This window comes from Nylanderia fulva, unplaced genomic scaffold, assembly GCF_048542155.1.
Source record: "Nylanderia fulva isolate GAGA-0341 unplaced genomic scaffold, ASM4854215v1 Scaffold14, whole genome shotgun sequence".
NCBI lineage: Eukaryota > Metazoa > Arthropoda > Insecta > Hymenoptera > Formicidae > Nylanderia > Nylanderia fulva.
Window position 1 is genome coordinate 1,746,899 of NW_028189622.1, and position 19,707 is coordinate 1,766,605.

General features: G+C 36.2%; 1 protein-coding gene across 1 annotated transcript in view; it reads right to left on the reverse strand.

Annotated features, from left to right (window-relative positions):
• Positions 1–19,318, reverse strand: part of Sema1a (semaphorin 1a) — a 227,846-nt gene extending 208,528 nt beyond the window's left edge. The window contains 1 exon segment of the mRNA XM_029300600.2: positions 18,798–19,318. The gene's annotated coding sequence lies outside the window, so the exon portion shown is untranslated.
• Positions 19,319–19,707: the final 389 nt, after the last annotated feature.

The window sequence follows — 19,707 nt, forward strand, 5'->3', positions numbered from 1 at the left end:
ACGGGAAAGCCGCGATGCGATGGTGGTGTGCCGGCTGCAGCACCACCTCCGATGCTTTGTAAATCGTTGTCTGTTTGCATGGCGTCACTATTCCGTCTCGTTCCCGCTTTCCGCGCCCTGTCCCTACGCATTCTCTTGTCTTCGGCCTCCATTCCCTTTCCCTCTGTGCAAAGTTCCGCGGTCGTAACTTCGTTCGTACGCGAGGAAGCAAATGTTATTTACGAGCAAAGTCGTCGTCGTCATCCCAGTCGTCGTTGTCGTTCTCGCAGTCGTCGTCGTCGTCCTCGTCGTTTTAGTCGGGCGAGACGCGGCCTCCGTAGGATTCCGATTGCAATTCCCTCTGTTCCAATCAAACTCCTATTTTCCGCGGGGGCTCTTGGCATGCGACGATAATGGAAACGGGGCGAGACACGGAAGAGAAACGAGTCGGAGAATCGAGCGAGCTAATGGATGAGGACGGCGCGACTACCGCGTAATATTTTTTTCTCACGCGCAAAGATTTGTTCCTTTTTTTATTCCAGTCGAATCGTAGCGAGAAACGATACCGACATTATTGTCGAAAATCCCGACTGACTTTTTCCCCCTCTTCCTACGTCCATCGGTGACGATCAAAAATTTGTTTCTTGTTAAAAAAAAAAAAAAAAAGCTACGAGACATCGTAGTGTGACTCACAAAGGGTGAGTGATAAATTAAAAATGGAGAGGATATGGAATATAGGAAGGAATATTTTCCCGCACGACGTAGATCGGGAAAAAATCAGCGCGAGGGTGAATTAGTTTCTTCGGGGGCGGTAATAAATTGTTTGGGAATAAAATCGAAACGCGTGTCGTCGATGAGGGAGAATCGCGCGGTGTTTTCGCGTCGCGCACTCGTGCGTAATCGAATCACGGGGACCTTCCGCGACGCGATCGATCGGCGTTGTATATCTGGAAGTAAAATTCCAGGGTCCTTTAAATCAGCGAATTTTATTGCGCCGTTATGCCGTCGGCGCTCTTTATCCAACTTCGACGCACGTAGGCCCGTGAAACGTCCGCATTGCGGTTTTCCAGCACTTTTTTACCGTTTCGGCATCTCTACTAAAGTCGCACAGCGCAAAAAGTGAGCCCTTTAAATCTCAATCCTTTATACATATCAATCTGAATGTGCCCGTAGTGCTTGCGTAGTTTTCGAGCTTTTAGTTTGATTGAAAATGATCGGGGGCATCCGACGTGACGTAAAAGCGCGGTCTAGCAAAATCAATGTTCTAAAAGATATGATATTGTCAGCCAATTATCAAGATATTAAACGTTACGATTTTTGACAATTCTATGCGAAAATATCATTCTGCACAAAGAGAACACTGAGAGAATTTCCTTGAATTTCTTCCAATTTCTCCTAAGTCTTATTGAAATGCATATAAAGTGCATATACGAGATCGACTTCCGGATTTGCAGAAGCAACGTGTGCCGCAGCTGTCTTTACAAGAACACGAGCGAGACCGCGCTCGTCACGTATTATTACTCGCGCAAACAAAGTACACGCATTGAGGTCAGGCATTTTTTAACGCTCGCGCGAGTGACACCAGTGTGCAGTTCGTTGCACCGCAAGCGGTAAACATCAAACTTGTGTGCTTATGACTACTAGCGGGTGTTGTCCTATGTACATAGCGCGACCGAGGTGAAATGGAAGGTGAAGGAGAGCAAGAGAGAGCGAGAGAGAGCGAGAGAGAGCGAGAGAGAGAGAGAGAGAGAGAGAGAAGGCAAGTATAGACCGAGAGGAGGCCAAAACACGAAACGCAATATTAGATTCGAACCTGGTCCACGTATGCACACACGTATGTATGCACGATGGTAGATCGCGGCACTAAACGCGAGCGGAACGCTCGGTACGTCCCTGGAATTGCATCCATTTTCGGGAGATCTCAGCCTCTCCTCTGATAAGCGATATAGATGTACACCGCGTTGCTACGAAGTATTATATATACGGCATGCGCCGAGTTATCGAGATAAGTAGACGACCGTGAAAATCAAAGCCGCAAGTCCAGACGGTTTATTGGAGCGCGAAAATTCGCGAGGATCCTTCGCGTTCTACGATAAATCAATAAATTCAGGGATAAGGAACTTCAATTGACGTCATTCTCTTTCAACGTCCGACATTTTGCGACATTATCAAATCTCTCTCTCTCTCTCTCTCTCTCTCTCTCTCTCTCTTTCCGTTACAGTATTGACAATCCGAAATCTTACTTCGATAAAATCTTGACTGATTGAGATCTTGATATGTGAACCATTTATTTGGAAAGTAGAGAGAAAATAAGCCCGGTTCTATGAAATATTAAATTTCGAAGAAATGTGAATACTGATAGATATGAAAATCAAATTTATTGTAGAATATTGCAAGATTGTACTTAAATGTATATAAAAATCTTTCATTCATCTGTCAAAGAGATCTAACGTAAAATATATATTTTTACATAAATTTATATACGAAGAAGATATTGACATTCTGCGTTCGCATAGTATATTTTCCATAAAACCAACTTTAATTTATTCTCGTATGAAAAATACTATTCTCATGCTAATTTTCATTAGAGCAAATAATTCTTGCGTGTGTATATTTAATCCCGAAAATAAGCTAGCAATTATATAAATGACAAATAATAAATTTACAAAATTACCTTGTAGTTCCATTGCCGTCTGATATCTCCTGCTTTCACTATCCGTTCTTTGCAGCTCTTTTATAACACTCATTCACAGTTAATTATGATGCGCGCGCAATAATTAGCACAATTTAACGATCGTTCAGCACTTTGCAAACTCGATAATTAGTCGCATGCTACGTGTATTTTATTATTATATACATTGTAACGAGAGAAAAACGTGAAATTACGATCGCACAAATCTATACGATTCACATTTAAATCCATTCAATAGTCACACAATTAAGTTTGTGCATTACTTATATACGATATAATATTAAATAATTCTTATGGTAAACGACAACGTGTAAAAATATTATAGCAACGTCTATTCATGAAAGAATGTGTTTCGCATGCTGTTGTCAGGATGTAAAAAATACTGTCCTTATTTGCATACTTGGCGGTATATCAGTGTACCACTATAGCAAGAGAGAAGAGAGAAAAGGATCGACGCGCCGAGAGACGGAAAAGATTATTATTATTCTGCCGACTTTCGTACATTAAGGAAATCTTGTATGTTATCTATCGATAAAGTTTCTTCTTGGCAGCCTTCGGTATAGCGATTTCCATCCTCCCGTAAAATTATTTTTCCATAACACTGCATGATATTGGTAACAAATTACTACTTGTTGATAACAAATAATCTACATACGCTCTGGTTTGAGAACGCGTTATCATTTTGCATTGTGACACAAATGCGAATAAATATACAGGTTATACATATATTGCGTAGAATGCAATATTATCGCGGAACGAAAATGTGTCGTTTTACTGACTATTCGCGCGATAGATTTCGATCCAGTAAATTATAAAATACACGTACTAATATAAATCACTGATGTATAAACGCTGAATGTTTTTACTATACGGTTCAAATGTGATTCGATACGATTATATTCAACTTACTAATCAAATGCAAAAAAAAAAAACAGTTTTACTTGGAATCGATTCATTTTATATTCGTGGCATTTTTAATAATCAGAAATAACATCGGCAATCTCATTTTAATACTACGCGATAAATAAACGAAAAATTTTAAATATTCGACTTTAAGTAAATTCATTATTCTTTCGCTCCGGCTTTTATTTGTAGATATACATATCGTGCAAAGCACATACTTCGAAACAGCCGTCGACGTAATATTTTTATGTGTCGTTTATCACTGAAATTTATCAATCGCACGAAATTAATAATTGCTAATTGTAATAATCGTTTCGAAAAATAATAAACCGACACGTAAAATGCCTCGCTGCCTACCTGCTCGAATCTCGTAACGTGAATGACAACATCATAACATGTAAACAATAGCACGTGAATGTCGCATATAGCATGTAAGAGTTAATTTTCCTTGCGCATAGCCACGAAATATTTAATGTATTATGAAACGAATTAACTGTCTACACGCTATTCGGCCTTCGCGCTCCATTGTTTACATATATTGTACATATATATCACGTCATTCGCGTGGCGAGACTTGAGCAGGCAAGTACAATAGTAACGCAAGTATAATGGTTACGCTCTATAGACCGTCGTATTATTTTCTGATCACGAAAATTCTACTGCTATATAATAAAATATACTATTATGAACTGCTATATAAAAATATACACATAAATGATTTGTTACTATGTGTATTTTATTTGATTTACTGGACTGAAATCTATCGCACGAATAATCAACAAAATAACCACGCATTTTCGGATATTGCAAGATCTGCAAAATTATAATTTTAACTTGTCTATTCATTTATGTTATTGTAGTCATTTATGTTATTAATGTAAGATAGTAACTGTTCTCAAACAAAAGTGTGTACTATTTGTTATCAATATTTATACAACATCGCGATATATTGTGCGAAACATATGCTTCGATAAATAATCGTCGCTATAATATTTTTACATGCCGTTTATCGTAAGAATTAATCAGTATTATACTGTAAAGTAGCACAAGAATTTAATTTTTATATGATATTATTATATTATTATATTAAATGTTAAGCGAGGATCATATCTTTGTGTTGTTGTAATTTTTATATTATTTTTTTGTCGCAATGTATTAATAATAAAGTATGCGATTAATTGTCGGAAGTGTCGCAATGTGCTAAGCGATTATCGTATTGATATTGATTATTATGCAATCGTAATTAATCATGAGTCAGAGTCATGAAGAAATAGCAAAGTATATATGTAAATAAGAAAAGAAAGAAGGCATCGAGCAATGGTAAAGTATTAACTATATGAGATAAATAACTTATTATTTGTTATTTGTAAAATTAATTGTTCGCCTACCTTATATAAGATATGTACATATTATACCTTTGTAAAATACTTAATATTAATAATTTTAATCATTAAAGTTAATTAAAATATATATGTATATATATATATATATATATAAATTTTGTTTAAAATTTATACTAAATACACTTTTCCTAATATTAGTATTATTTTTTTTAATATTAGTTTTATTTTTCATAATATTTGTTTCGTTTTTCCTAATATTAGTTTTATTTTTCCTAATATTAGTATTATTTTTCCCGCAAGATTAGTATTATTTTTCCTTGATTTTATTTTATCCCTAATATTAGTTTTTAATATTAGTTAATTGAAGAAAGAGAAGTCACTGCAATAATTCCCTCCCAGAAAATAAAAAAAATTTGTAGTGCTCTGCATTTAAGCATTTAAATAATTATAAAGATTTTTTATATAATATGTATTCAGCTTAATTATATTTATTCAAAAGTATTATTATACAATATTGTATTTAAATCAGATATTTCACAAGATTTAGTTTGCAATTGCAGAAAATTTAAATAGGATAAAATTCAAAACTTCTTTAATTTGCCTTTTTTCAATTTCTCTCGAATTTGTGATATATAATTTATTCTGTAAATATAGATTAAATTTTAATTTTTAATAATGCAGCATTCGAGCAACGACTCTAAGGAGTGTCGAAAAATTCAAACGACGTCAATTTTCTTCATCTGCTATTCTGAGAACAAACCTTTTCTTTCTCGACGCCTACACGGTGTCTCGAACAAATATGGTAAGAATGAAATGTTGCGAATAAGAATGGCAGAAATGTTACATTACGTATAGATTTAGTCGAAGAAAACTACATAGATGCCTCTCTTTCTTTCTCTTCTATTTTTTTCAGAGTATTACAACAATATATTTTAAATATAAAATTTTCTCTGAAAATTTTTTTTATTTTTTTCATTTTATATTTTTTAAATAGATAGAATATATAATTGTTCTATTTTATAATGTATACATAATTTTGAAAATTTAACTCGGATTATAAAATAACGAATAGTATTTTCTAATTTAAATATTCTTATAGCAATAATGCTGTACATCTTATATTTCAAATATTATTTTGATTACGTGTAATCTGCATCAATAAATTATTTTAGGAAGCTCAATATAAGAGATATGATATATAATTATAGAGAGAGACACAGAACATTTTAATAGCCACATCAAGTGCACTGGTAGCAAAAATATTGTTAAGTACATGTGTGAGTCAAAAAAAAAACTTATTTCCACATTCGCTCTTTAAATAATTAGCTGTGTAAAAATGTATCGTATAAATTCGACAGAGACATGAAAAAAGACAAATTAATCAAATTGTAAAGATAGGCAAAACTTAATTAAAAGTGATACGTGAACTTGATTGTTCGGAAAATAATGAACAAAATTAATTTGTCAGTTGCTAAAATTAATCTAATTTTTTACCAATTTTCATAAAATAAACGTTAAATTTGTAAATTAACATTATGTATTGATTAATAACAGTCAATCATTATTTTTCGAACAATGTAACATAAACAAAAAATAAACTCACATTACGTTGAGTCGATTATCTAAACCTCTCTGCTTTAATATATCCGCTTTAATGTTCCGCTGTTCTGCTATAATCCCATATGGTTTGGCACTGATCACTGCACTGTTTTTTTCTAGTATTTTATATTTGCAATAATTATTTATCACATTTCACTACACACAGATACACTTCGAAATGAACATACGATATGATAAAAATAAGCTCACTCGGCACTTTCGATCCCGCTCGATCACGTTCGATATCACATTCGCGAATAAAAACACGAAAAAAATATCTGTTGAAAAAATATACTTTTCCGATTCCGGGAAAGCGAGCGTTCGAATATTAATCACATTAAACGCCTCGAAATGCCCTTAAATTAATTCGTGACATCTATAGAAGTCTATGGTGACATCTCTCGGCGCGCCGCGTCTTTCCGTGACGTCGCGAAGTGAGCGGAAGTGTCATGGCGGAGCCACATTCTTGCTCGCCATCGACGGTTACGCGGATAGTCTCGGTACCACAATATCTCAAGCAACGATCGCCACTTCCCCACAATTTGAATCGTCGATTTCGATGAATTCGCGTTTCTCAGATACTTTTTCCGATACTCCTCGGGCACTCCTGGAGATGCTGGAGCACTCGCCGAACTCCTCGCCGAGCGGATAATGCCGAAATATCGATGAGAGTCACTGTACATGTCAAAATCAGTCGAAATACGGACGAAAACAATATTTCAAGCGATAGCCCTTCTCTCTGATGCTCTGAGACTCCCGGACACCCGTCGACCCGCCGGGATACCCTTCGAGACGATAAAAGAATCCTCGCGAGGTTCTCTAGTGAACGAATAGCGCCGAAATACGCGCGAAAATCACAGCGAAACATCCTTCCCCCTTCCTCTCGCCTTTATCAATTCGCGATTCTCCGAGACTCCCGGGTCCCCGTCGACGCCCGGATGCTCTTCGAGAAGATTATTCGGTCCATCGTGTCGAAACACGACACTCCCGTTTATTCGCGTTACTCGCGCACGAAATCCAGACGAGACGCGGAGCAATCGCGACGCGTACTCTACTCCTCCGCCGCTGGACTCGCACTGACCGGTAGCAGTGCTGACTGAAGCAGTGCGTGACGGTGACGTCACGTTAAAATCGGCCGATTTCATGTATTACTACGCGCGGGAGTTTTCAACGCGTAAATAGTAAATAATATAATCAGCAAGTGTGCATAATTGTAATTTGCTGAATTTCAATTATGTACATAATTTTAATTCTCGAATTTCTATTATGTACATAATTTTAATTCGCTGAATTTTTATTATAGGTAATCATAAAATTAATTCGCCGACTTTCTATTATGCACATATAATTTTAATTTTTAATTTTTCATTATATACATAATTTTAATTCTTGAATTTCTATTATGCACATAATTTTAATTCGCCGTATTTCTATTATGTAAACAATTGAAATTGTACATAATAGAAATTCGGCTAATTAATATTATGTACATAATAGAAAATTGGCGAATTAAAATTATTTACATAAAAGAAAAAATTATTTACATAAAAAAATTGTATACATAATAAAAATTCGATGACATAAAACATAAACATAAAATTATATGCATAGTAGAAACTCGGCAAATTAAAATAATATTAAGTTTAACCGCAAATTGTAAAACTGTCAAACGATTTGATTGTGATTCAAGCCGCAAAGCAAACTTCGAGACAACCAACTAGCATGGCGGAAAAGAGGCCTCAATATCTATATTTTGATTAAAATTAAATTCACTCAGTTATCATGCCTTTTTTAAAGAAAGGATTTAAGTTGCTTGTATAAAAAGTAAATTTTTATTTACCATATTTTATACAAGCTATAATAAATTTCTTCGAAATATTTGTTTAAAAGAAACTTAAACTCTCTCATCTTAAACTTACTTAACGAACAAAAATTTGAAACAGAATTGAGCCAGGATGCAATTCATGAATGGAAAAAATAATGTGCATTTTTTAGAACGCGCATTTTTCATTACTCGTGAAAAAACAATTGAAATAAAATTCAACAATATCAAATATGTATATGTATATGTATATAGTAGCGAACAAAGAGATTATTATTTATATTACAATGTTACTATTATGCTATTTGATAGAAACAATAGTGTTAATTATTAAAATCGCGATTATATTTAAATATATTTAAAAACAAATAAAAATTATAATAAAAAATAATAAAATAAAAATATATATTTATTTAATATATATTATAAAGTTAAAATTAATTTTATTAAAAAAGAATTTAGAGAGGAAAAAAAGTGTGATGAGTTTCTATGCATCTATAATGGTAGCATTGCGCTTTTGCTATATTTCTCTCTCCTTCACTTTTTATTCCCCCTATTTTTTCTCGCGCTGTTCACGCTCTTTGTGGTGAATAAAGTTTTTCTGTAGACGAGAAGAATTTTCCCTGGGAGTCGGGTAACGTCTCGCGTATTTTCACAGACGATTCGAGGTGACCCAATACGAGAAACTCGAATCGCTTTTTATGAACGACGCAAATGACTCCGCTCGTAAATGGCGGTGGCGCGAAAAAAAGGTTCGTCCCTGCAATAAGGTTTTTTTTTCCATGATCGCTTTTCTGCCGGCGGGCACAATACATCGCTGCATTTGCGTATTTTTTTTTCTCTACTCTATAGTGCGACGATAGAGACTCATAGGGCCGTTGAACTTTGAACACTCTGCAAAAGGTGTCCATAAAACGCCAGATTCATACGATAGTTTTGATAACGATACGAATACTTCTAATTGATATCTATTTGCGTTTATACAGTTTATATACGTATCGCGTGTACAATATGTATTCCGATCAGAATATTACGAAAGAGAAAATAAGAAACAAAAATATTAGTTTTCAATTTAATAGTTAAATCGATGATGTTTAGCGAATAGTAATATTCTCTTATGCAATATTAATGTATTATTGCAATAAAAATATGATCTTCGAAAAATGCGTGCGTAAATCACCAGAGACGACGTTTTCCGCTTCATCAACTTCTAATTTGCACGTTCCGTAAGTTTCCGCGGTTCCCTGATTACAATGTTAAAGATGTGACAACCGTGAGCCCTACAGCGAACAAAGTTCTACCTCCAATAGGAGAAATTTTCCCCGAGAGTCGAGTAACTGGCATTTCCACGGATGGATCGGATGATCCGATGAGAAAAAGAGAAAGAGAGAAAAGAGAGAGAGAGAGAGAGAGAGAGAGAGAGAGAGGAGAGAGAGAGAGAGAGAGAGAGGCCAGAATCGGTTTTTACGAACGACGCAAATGAGTGTGCTCGTAAATGGCGCCGGTAGAAGAAGGGTTATTTCCGCGATAAGGTTTTTCGTCTAATTATTTTTTTTTTTCGTATGTTACACTGCCGTTTCCGCGCGCGATGAGCATTCATTTTTCCCTAGCTGCAGCGCCTAGCTACGGTAAAAGTTCGCCGAGATACCGCAACATTTAAGCCCTGTCAATAGCCGAGCTCTGGTATACCAATTTCTAACTTTGCGCATTTTCCTTAAATCCCAACGGTAGCTCAATAACGCTGTTAGAGAAAGGAGTGCTCGACAACTACGAAACAAACTTAAGAGAACGAGGCGCGTTCTGACAAACTTAGAATATCCCACGTTCTTAAGAATGCGGGTCTGATTACTTTCTTTCCAACTATAAATTATTTGGACTATTTTCTCGCGTCGGTATATATACTTATATATAACAAGATTGCCGTAATAAACATTTTACATTCAATATTCAGCCTGAATATTCAACCGTTTAAGATCAAATTAAAGTGACATAAAATATACATGTGCGCTCATAATATATGAATCAGTAAAAAAGATTGCATCTGACACTTGAAGGATTTTCGCGTCGGTATATTTATAAAAAAATGTAATAATCAACATTTTACATTCAATATTTAGCCTGAATATTCGACCGTTCAAGATTAAATTAAAGTGACATAAAATATACATGTGCGCTCATAATATATGAATCAGTAAAAAAGATTGCATCTGACACTTGAAGGATTTTCGCGTCGGTATATTTATAAAAAAATGTAATAATCAACATTTTACATTCAATATTTAGCCTGAATATTCGACCGTTCAAGATTAAATTAAAGTGATAATAGATATGTATCCGTACGAGTTGAACAATAATGAAGAGATTGCATCTATGACGCTTGAAGGATTCTCACGAAACTCTATTATCTCCAAGATAGAAAAATTCGCGCTAAATTTCGACGTTTATCCGATTATTTTTGACGGAGGGAAGGGCAAAGTGAAGCTGAGCTTTTTAAGCGCAGAGCGCATCCCCGAAGTGGAGTCGTGGACGCGGATAATAATATTTCTTCGGCGGAAGTAGGGCGGCCAGCAATGACGATGCCGAAACTATACGGTTACAAATCCTAACAAAAACATCCCCGAGTTTGCCGGCGTGTCTGGCGTAACAAAAAACGTCGGTCCGGTCGTCGGTCCAGCGACGAAACGGAAAGGGAGCGAGGGAAAACGGACGTACGGACGAAGGAACGGTTTAAAGAACGCCCACGTTCCTCCTCTTTGTCCGCCAAGATCGCGTTATCGGCCGGCAAAATATTGTTATCGCAGCGTGCGACGGTGAATCACCGATGCGAGAGAGCACAAAGACCCGCCTTTGCTTGAATCGAGAGCAAAAGGAAGGACCCGATAACGATTGACCGTCCAGCGAAAACATATCGAGACTCGAGGCATTGACGCGGCAAAAGAAGACCGCGAGAGAGAAAGGATGAAGAGAAACCGAACCGAGTGTGTGCGGCGAAGGCGAAGGCGAGAGACGCGGGTGTTCGCTGCATGCGAAGGATGCATTATAGGATTACGACGTGAATGGCCGTTTCAAAGTTTGCTGCGCGTAACCGAAGTTGCGGCACGGGTATGCGGCGCGAATGGAAAAGCGCCCGGCTACGTCCACGAGGTGTTCCGTAACGATACACTCTCACCAGAAACTTATACGACTTCGGGCGGAACGAAACGCGAATGTACTGAGTGTACTTGAAAACTTGGCGAATTTCGAGTCGATTTTTCCGCGGCGAAAGTTTGATTGGCCGCCATCCCATTCCGCCAACTTTTTAATTTTCAATATTATACATATATCTCGAAGACTAGAACTTGAATTAAAATTTTGATAAAGCTAAGCTCCACTTTAGATTAACTCGAGGAATAAAGTAGTTACGTCTACTTTGCTCCACTTTATTTGGGCTAAACGATATAATGTTCAACTATGAAAAAAAAAAACATAGATGCTATACAATGTAAATATCATTTAGACGATTTCGTTCATATTATTCGCGTTTCTTTCATTCAGAATATCGAAGAGCCAGAATACGCGTCGCGACTTTTCAGACACCTTGTACAGAGAGAAGGCGAGGAATCGCGTGGCGCTTGAGCGGGCAAAGTGCACAGCTAGCTATTCAGAAATCGCGAAACGGAAACGTCGAGTGCCATTCCTCGGGCCAGGGTTGGGACGATGGAAATGAAACGAACGGCGGCACAGGCAGCAGGCGATATTTTATCTGATTTTATTTATGTCGCGCGTCAGCAACGGTATCCAATTTTCCCCTGAAAGATCGGTAAAGCGCTGTTTCCGTAAGGTAGAGCGACTGATACATCATCCTCCCGATAATAAACAGCACGATATTTCCAATTTTCGGCATATACATACGTAAATTCGCGCCGACGTGATGCGATATTTGCGAGGCGTGCGAAATATATGGGAGAAAGAGCTCGAGAAGAGGGAAGAAAAAAAAGAAAAGATTCGCGTCGCGCTGGAATCGTGCAAAAGCTACGCATATACGACGGTTCTTACAAATCCGACACGCGACTCGTGAAACTTACATGCCGTCACCGGCGACGAAAATAAAAACGCGCCCGGCTACATTTTCACCGACGCGCCTGCATTATGCAATTTTCAACGAATTCGAGGCGGACATCTTGCCATGCACTCTACGTACGTGCCGCGCGACGCGTTTTTTATGCGGCTCTTGAATGTGTCACGGAGTTGCCGAACGGCAACGGCGAATCCTTTTCCATTATAATCCTCTAAAGCACAGAAGAGTACGCCGACTGGTTAATATCTCCGCTTCGACAATGCAAAACGCGCAACTTGAACGATCATCCTCCTTTTCGTTAGACATTTTGCGTACTAGTACAGTTTCGCGACGAAAATCAAGAAAATGGAAAATAAAGTAGATTCATTTTTTTTCGTTGATGAAGCATACATGCATACGGTGACCATATTTTCTAAGAGAAAATAAAGGACAAATTTGAAAAAAAATTCTGTGACTATCAGAGTCTACGTTCTTATTTTTATAATTGAAACTGATTCAACTAGGGGTTGAAATAAACCCTTGGTTTCTTAAATAGAAATTCCGAATAAATGGTGTACCGTTGTATACATTCTCGCGTTAATACTGCGACGTTAGATAATGGACCACTAAATAAAAAATAAAAGACACCTACTTGAAATAAAGGATGGATAATCATTGTACATGCATCATCATTGTGTAAAAAATTTGATTCAAAATAAATTCGTTTTTTAAAGTAAAAAATTATAATCTAAAGATACATATATGACAGCGAATTGATACGCCAAGCTTGGCGAATCTAAAGTCTCGTCGGTCTGTAGCAACCCTAACGCTAACTTTAATGTTTGAGTCGCATCGTTTGCATCTTACTCACCCGAAATTTAATTTTCCATGCATTGATACAAACGTCGTGCCCGATATGCCGGCACATCTAGTCGCGTATGTTCGAGACAGGACCACGTCCGAGGGTTAATATCCATTGGCATACACACACATACATCTACACACATTAGCGAGTTGGAAGCTGCCTTGCGGCGCACCTTAGCCTCAAAATCAATACGGTCCTGTGCATCGCGCGGCGCCCGTTATTAAAGACGCTCTGTAGCCCCGGAATCGGGCATCGCGCGCTGTGGATGGCGCGGCGTTGATAAATATTCCGTAGATGCGCCCGAGACAATCGTGGGATAACGACGGAGTCGTGTCAGCGCCCGATGAGACGACCAGAGACGACGCTTTTGTTCGGCCCGAGCACGTACCGTGTATTAGTGTTACACGAGGAAAGAGTCGCAATGGCCGAGAGAAAAATCGGAAAAAAAACCGCGCTTGTCCCCGGGAATATACCCTTAAGCCGTCGCACGATTATTGCTGTTCCCTCTCAGGATGGAAATTCCTAACATGCAATTTTACGTTTATAGATCAATAAATTTGTTCAACGACGCGAAAAAATGGCGCTGTTGAAATAATTTGTCAACGACGATTCGCTATGGTTGACACTGAATATTTTGATGAAAAAATTGCACAGTTGTAGATACGATTTTTCAAATCATGTTTGTATTTAATGTGTGCGTATGTATGTATATTATATAAAATTGGTTTATAATGTTCCGTGCAGTGTAAATTATCAAGAAATTATGTCTACTAAAAAAAGTTAATTCTTAATGTTCTTAATGTTCTGCAAATAACAAATATTTAATGCAGATTACAGAATATGCTGAATTAAACGACAATAATAACGGTAGTTAGTTACATTTGCGACAATTAATGAACTAAATGGAATTGCAACTAATTTAGTTTTGTGATCTCATTTGTCGTCGACTGCAGCAGAATCGATCTCTCGCTACCTTGCCGAAATTCGTATATGCAATGATAATTTCAACACATTTTACTTATTTACATTAATTATAAATAATTCCATACGGATTGCATAAAGGGGACTGTCTAAACGTTATTAATTACCGGAGCGCATTTTCGGTGCAGCTTCTTTAATCAATTAATATAAATAACTCTATATATAACTCTATAATATTTACATTTAGCATAAACAAAAATGTTCAGAAAAAGTCGATATATATAATTATCAATATAGGTCACATTTTATATTTTTGCTACTTCTTTTTCTTATCAATTATTTTACTTCGATAGTTTTTATAACCGTCTTAATGTCTATGACAGTTTTTTAATAACTCAAGTGTCATTTCATTTTGGAATCTTAAAAAAACTTTTCGTCAAGGAATGAACTTCCGAGCTCGAATTCCGATGAACACGAGGCGGTGAACTAATTTTCCAGTGAAAGCAAGTGAGGTCACTTCAGCGAGTTTATTACGCAAACAGAGCGAGATATATATTCCGCACAATGAAGACGACTGTCAAAAACGTACGGTTCCCTATCTCGCGACCAATCGTCGCGTGTTGTCGCATAATAACTCATTTGATCAGAGACGTCAGTGCTTTGTGTACGTAAATTGTAATCTAGAATAACTTTCGGCTTTGTCACGGCGTACCCTCCCTGTCTATCAGTTTTCCCAGTTTCCGTGGTTTCCGCAAAGTCGACGGTATTAGCGCGTTTATCGTGCCATTTCATTGCAGTTACGTCCTCCGGCTGCCTGTTAATTCGTCCCTTTCCACCCGGGTCCTTTCAGCCATTCAGTCGCATTCTTAATGCCCATTCAACATGGTATCGCGATACGAAACAAACACTCGCGCTAATAATGTCGCATTACTATGACTAGCGAATATCGTATTGTCATGTACAAAATGGATCAGAGTTGAAACTACGCGAAACTAATAATGACACGAGAATAACGTCTCATATACGCGGCAATTCGATATTTCATGTCGTTTTTATTATTTCAAAAAATTTAAAAAAATTCACTAGAGAAAAAGAGAAAAAGCAACGTGCAATATGTGAAATGCGTGTATGTATGTGTAAAAAAATTAAAACTTTAAATTGTGAATGGTCAAGTTGGCAATATGATATAAAATTCCACAGAAATCAAATCACGGCTTTATAGCCATATATTCGGTAGGCATCAAATAATTTTTTTCTAAAACTTTTTCGCGCTATACATTTCCGTGGTTAAGGCGCATTTCAAAACGTTAAAAGCATTTTACGAGAAAAATCAAATTTTTACCTGTCAAACTGCGCGTACGCCATTCTCGGCGGAATAGCGAATAGGTTTTCTACGTACATGAATAAATTGCTGCAAGTTTTGATTGAAAAATAACATATCGTCTTTTTCCTGGGAATTTCCGTAATTATAACACGTGTTGATTCGCGGAACTTAAATGCACCCGATAGCAACCGAAGAAAGAGACGGCGAAAGAAGGAAGAACAATAATTCACCGACGAGAGAAAGGTCGCGCCATGAAAAAAGAGAAAAAAATCGAGCCACCGAACTAAACAAGAATTTAGATTAAAATACAGAAACGTGCGCGTTCGAAGATCCGAATGCGGGGGAATGAATGAATGAATGAATGCTCGCCAGGTGTATTAGACTGTCGAGCTATACACAACGACACCATCGGCATTCGCGTAGTGGAACGTGATTCGTCCAAAGACATAATTTTGCGATGTGCATTGCCGGATATTTACGAGCAACGTTCTCCTCGTTTTATCGCGATCAAAGGCCCGTCTCGCACAACCATGCGTGTGCGTCTGCGCGTTTGAGTGGTATTGTAAATGTCACGTTTTACCCATTGAGGATTCTCTGTGACTAAATCCGGAATTACGACAATATAGCCCTTTTCGCGAAGTACCGAAGATGTTTCGAGTAGATAAGTTTACAAGCTCGGATATCATGTAAATCCTATTTCAAAGCAGAATATATTCTCTATTCTATAACCATGTTTATACGTAATAATACCTATTACCCTCAATATTTCGCAAAAATACAAAATATTCAAATTTTCATTGCATTGTTAATCGAGATATAATTAGAAATTTTTATCTAATGGATTTCTTTATCTAATAGAAAATATAATAGAAAAAATAATGATAGACTATAGAATGTGCGATCGCCATGATGCAACGAGTACTTCTAATTTAATATCGAAAAAATTGAAGTATTATTAGAGGATATTTGAAAATTGGAATTTTTCTGTTGCATTCAATTTTCGACTGGTTTGTTGCATTTTTCATTTGACGCACGATGCGAGTTATATACTGTGCCACACTAAAAAATAATTTAACAATTGAATTGAAACAGCTGACTATTGTCAAATAGCTTAATTGACCCAAAAACCCACTTTAAACATTAAATCATATGCAAGAAAGAATCATGATAAAACAATAATACGCCTTAATAAATGAGTAGTACGCGATGCCTACAAAAATTTAATCACTGGCTACAGTGATTGTTGTTGAATAATACGAAAAGCATTTAAATATATATCTCGTACAAAGATATAATAGAAAAATTAAATAATTAGTTCACAATTCTATTATTCTATGTCTTGATATATATATATATATATATATATATATATATATATATAAGTATATATAAAGCTCTCGTCAGATAAAAGGAGAAAAAAATACGGAAAGATACAGATGCTACACCGAGAGGTAACGTGAGATAAACGCGAGTTTGCTACGTGAGTTAAACAAAAAATAGACATATGCGACGTCTGCTGAGCTGGCTAACGGCGATGAGAATCACACAGTATCAAAACAAAACTGTTACTTTTATTTTTATGGCATTCAAACCTAAAACTCTGCTACATTTCTTTTGTCTTTCGAGATTAATGAGAAGAAAATGAGATACGTATAAATGATCAGGTGACACGTTATTACATTATACTAATTAATAGATATCAGAAAGAGAATACTGTGAGGCAGACTTTTTATCTGTCATTCATTCTACATGATATTTGTCAAGCAGTAGTATTGACATAATATGGATACGCCAATACTCAATGTAATTCATATAATGACGCTGAAGAATTTATCTCGGATATTATTCTATATATAAACGTGCGAAAACTCGAATAGAAAAATGTCACGTAATACATGTTAAATGTAGGTCTAATATCGTAATGAAAAGTATTAATTATGTTAATTATTCATGTATTTAAATTAAAAATTAATGTTTGTATAGATATTATGCATATTCTTTCATACGTAGATTGATTAAATGAATAGTTTCTATAACGATTATTCGATAACGATAACAATCTCAGTTGAATAACGATTACAGTTGTATAATGCGTCATGCGATTTGGCTTAACAGGTTAATACAATCAATATTTCAATAATAATAATAATCATAGTAATATCTAATAATTTAGTAGAATTACAATTTTAGATTAATATGTTAATAATACAAAATAATTTAAATTCTTATTAATATAGATGTAGAGAGAAAATGTTATTTGACCTAAATTCTAAAAATTGTACAACTAATATAATACTGTTTATATAACTGATGAGTGAAAAAGATATCTAATGCTTTTAATGGAATAAAAAATCTAGCATGTTTTAAAAACTTTAATTTAAATAGTAAAATTTTAATTTGCATAAAAGATATTCGTAACTGATTAATTTACAAATGGAAGAAAGAAAATTTTTATTACGTTTATATAGGGATAAGATATATAATTTTAAATTATAATGTATCTTATTAATAAAATAAGAGAAGCAAAACTTTACTATACAATCGTTAATTAAATAACGAATAAATTAAAAAAAAAACAAATATATTTACATTTACATCTATAATGCATACATATATATATACAATGTATATCTCACACATTAAAGCTGGATTAAGATTATTTATAAAAACCTTTTTCTCTACCTCCTTTCTTATTCATAAAATAAGTTCATAAAAATGTAGTTTCGTATTTATTATATTTTGCTCACTAATATATAAATATTGTATTATATTATAAGATATAAATATTGTAATAGATTATAGATGAATTATACTGTTCTAAAATAATACATATCACATACATATATATATATATATATATCTGCAATATGTTTTTATCAAAGAATACGCGACAATATCTTTAATATGCGCATATATCACATGTTGTCCAAAACTCGAAAACTCAAAATGTCAATCGATAGCGAGGAATGTGTGAACGTTCGCAAAGACCTCTCATTCCGAACAATGACTCCTTCCTTGACCTTCCTGTCGCGGGGTATTCGAAAATTCTCCAGAGCCATTCGGGAAGCTCCGAAATGGAAAGCTCACCGCCACCACCACCACCGAGTGCGGGGTTCGCGTACACATCGGCATATAACTCGTCGCCGAAGGGTAATGAACCCCCGGACGGCGGATGACGTTCGCTCGCGAGGGAACGAAGGATCGCATCCCCGCGACGAGATTTCGAGGTGTGTCGCGGCAGCGCGATGCCGCGAGGAATAATATGTACGAGGAGGAAAGTTGAAGTACGTATTATAAAGTTCGACGTACTCACCGCAATGCAGTGACCTCCGCCGCCGCAACCGTTATCAGCGCGCCGATGTTTCCCTCCCTCGATGTCGACGACGCGGCTCTCGGGTAACCGGGGGTTGGGACCTTGAGGGCTGTCGCTGTGCTATCCTGCCGCTGCTCCCGTTTCGGTACTGTCGCCGCTCCGATGACAGGAACACCGCCGTATAACCGAAGGGACAGTCACGTTTCCACTCGGCGTTACACACGTATCGCCGACACACAAAAGAGAGAGAGAAAGAGTGTCACTTGGATTCACCGCACCACACGCGTACGCGCGCGTCAAACGTTTCGACGACGGGCTGCTGCGCGGTTTCGTCGCGTCCGGACACGGCCTGGGTCCAAGGAACGCGGTGGAGGAAAGTTTTTTTTCGAGCTCGACGCGGGCCGCCGAATCGATGTGTGATGTTACACTTCCCAACTGTCTTTTTTGATTCTGCGGATGTGCCCGCGAGTAGCACCATCTCGCGGCGCGTCGACGTACTCGGAACGTCACATCTGGCGGCATATTTGAATATGGATTTCTTTCCCTTTCTCTCAATTTCGATAATATAGCCGAATATAAAAATATAGGAAATTATTTATTTAAAATCTATATCAATTAATTAAAATAAAGTAAAATAATGGAAACTAAAATAAGAAGAAAAATAAAATAAAATTTGTAATACTAAAATTATAAATCTATATCTATATATAATTAATATATTAATTATTTGAAGATTTGATCATCTCAAAAGTCAGAGAATATAAGAGATGTAGATTAATGTGTGATTAGAACTGATAAAATATTAATATATCTGAATAAAAAAAGAACTAATCTTTATCTCTCTCAATTATATATATTACTAAACAATGATTTTCTTTTAAATTATTCATGAACTTTATAACTAATATTT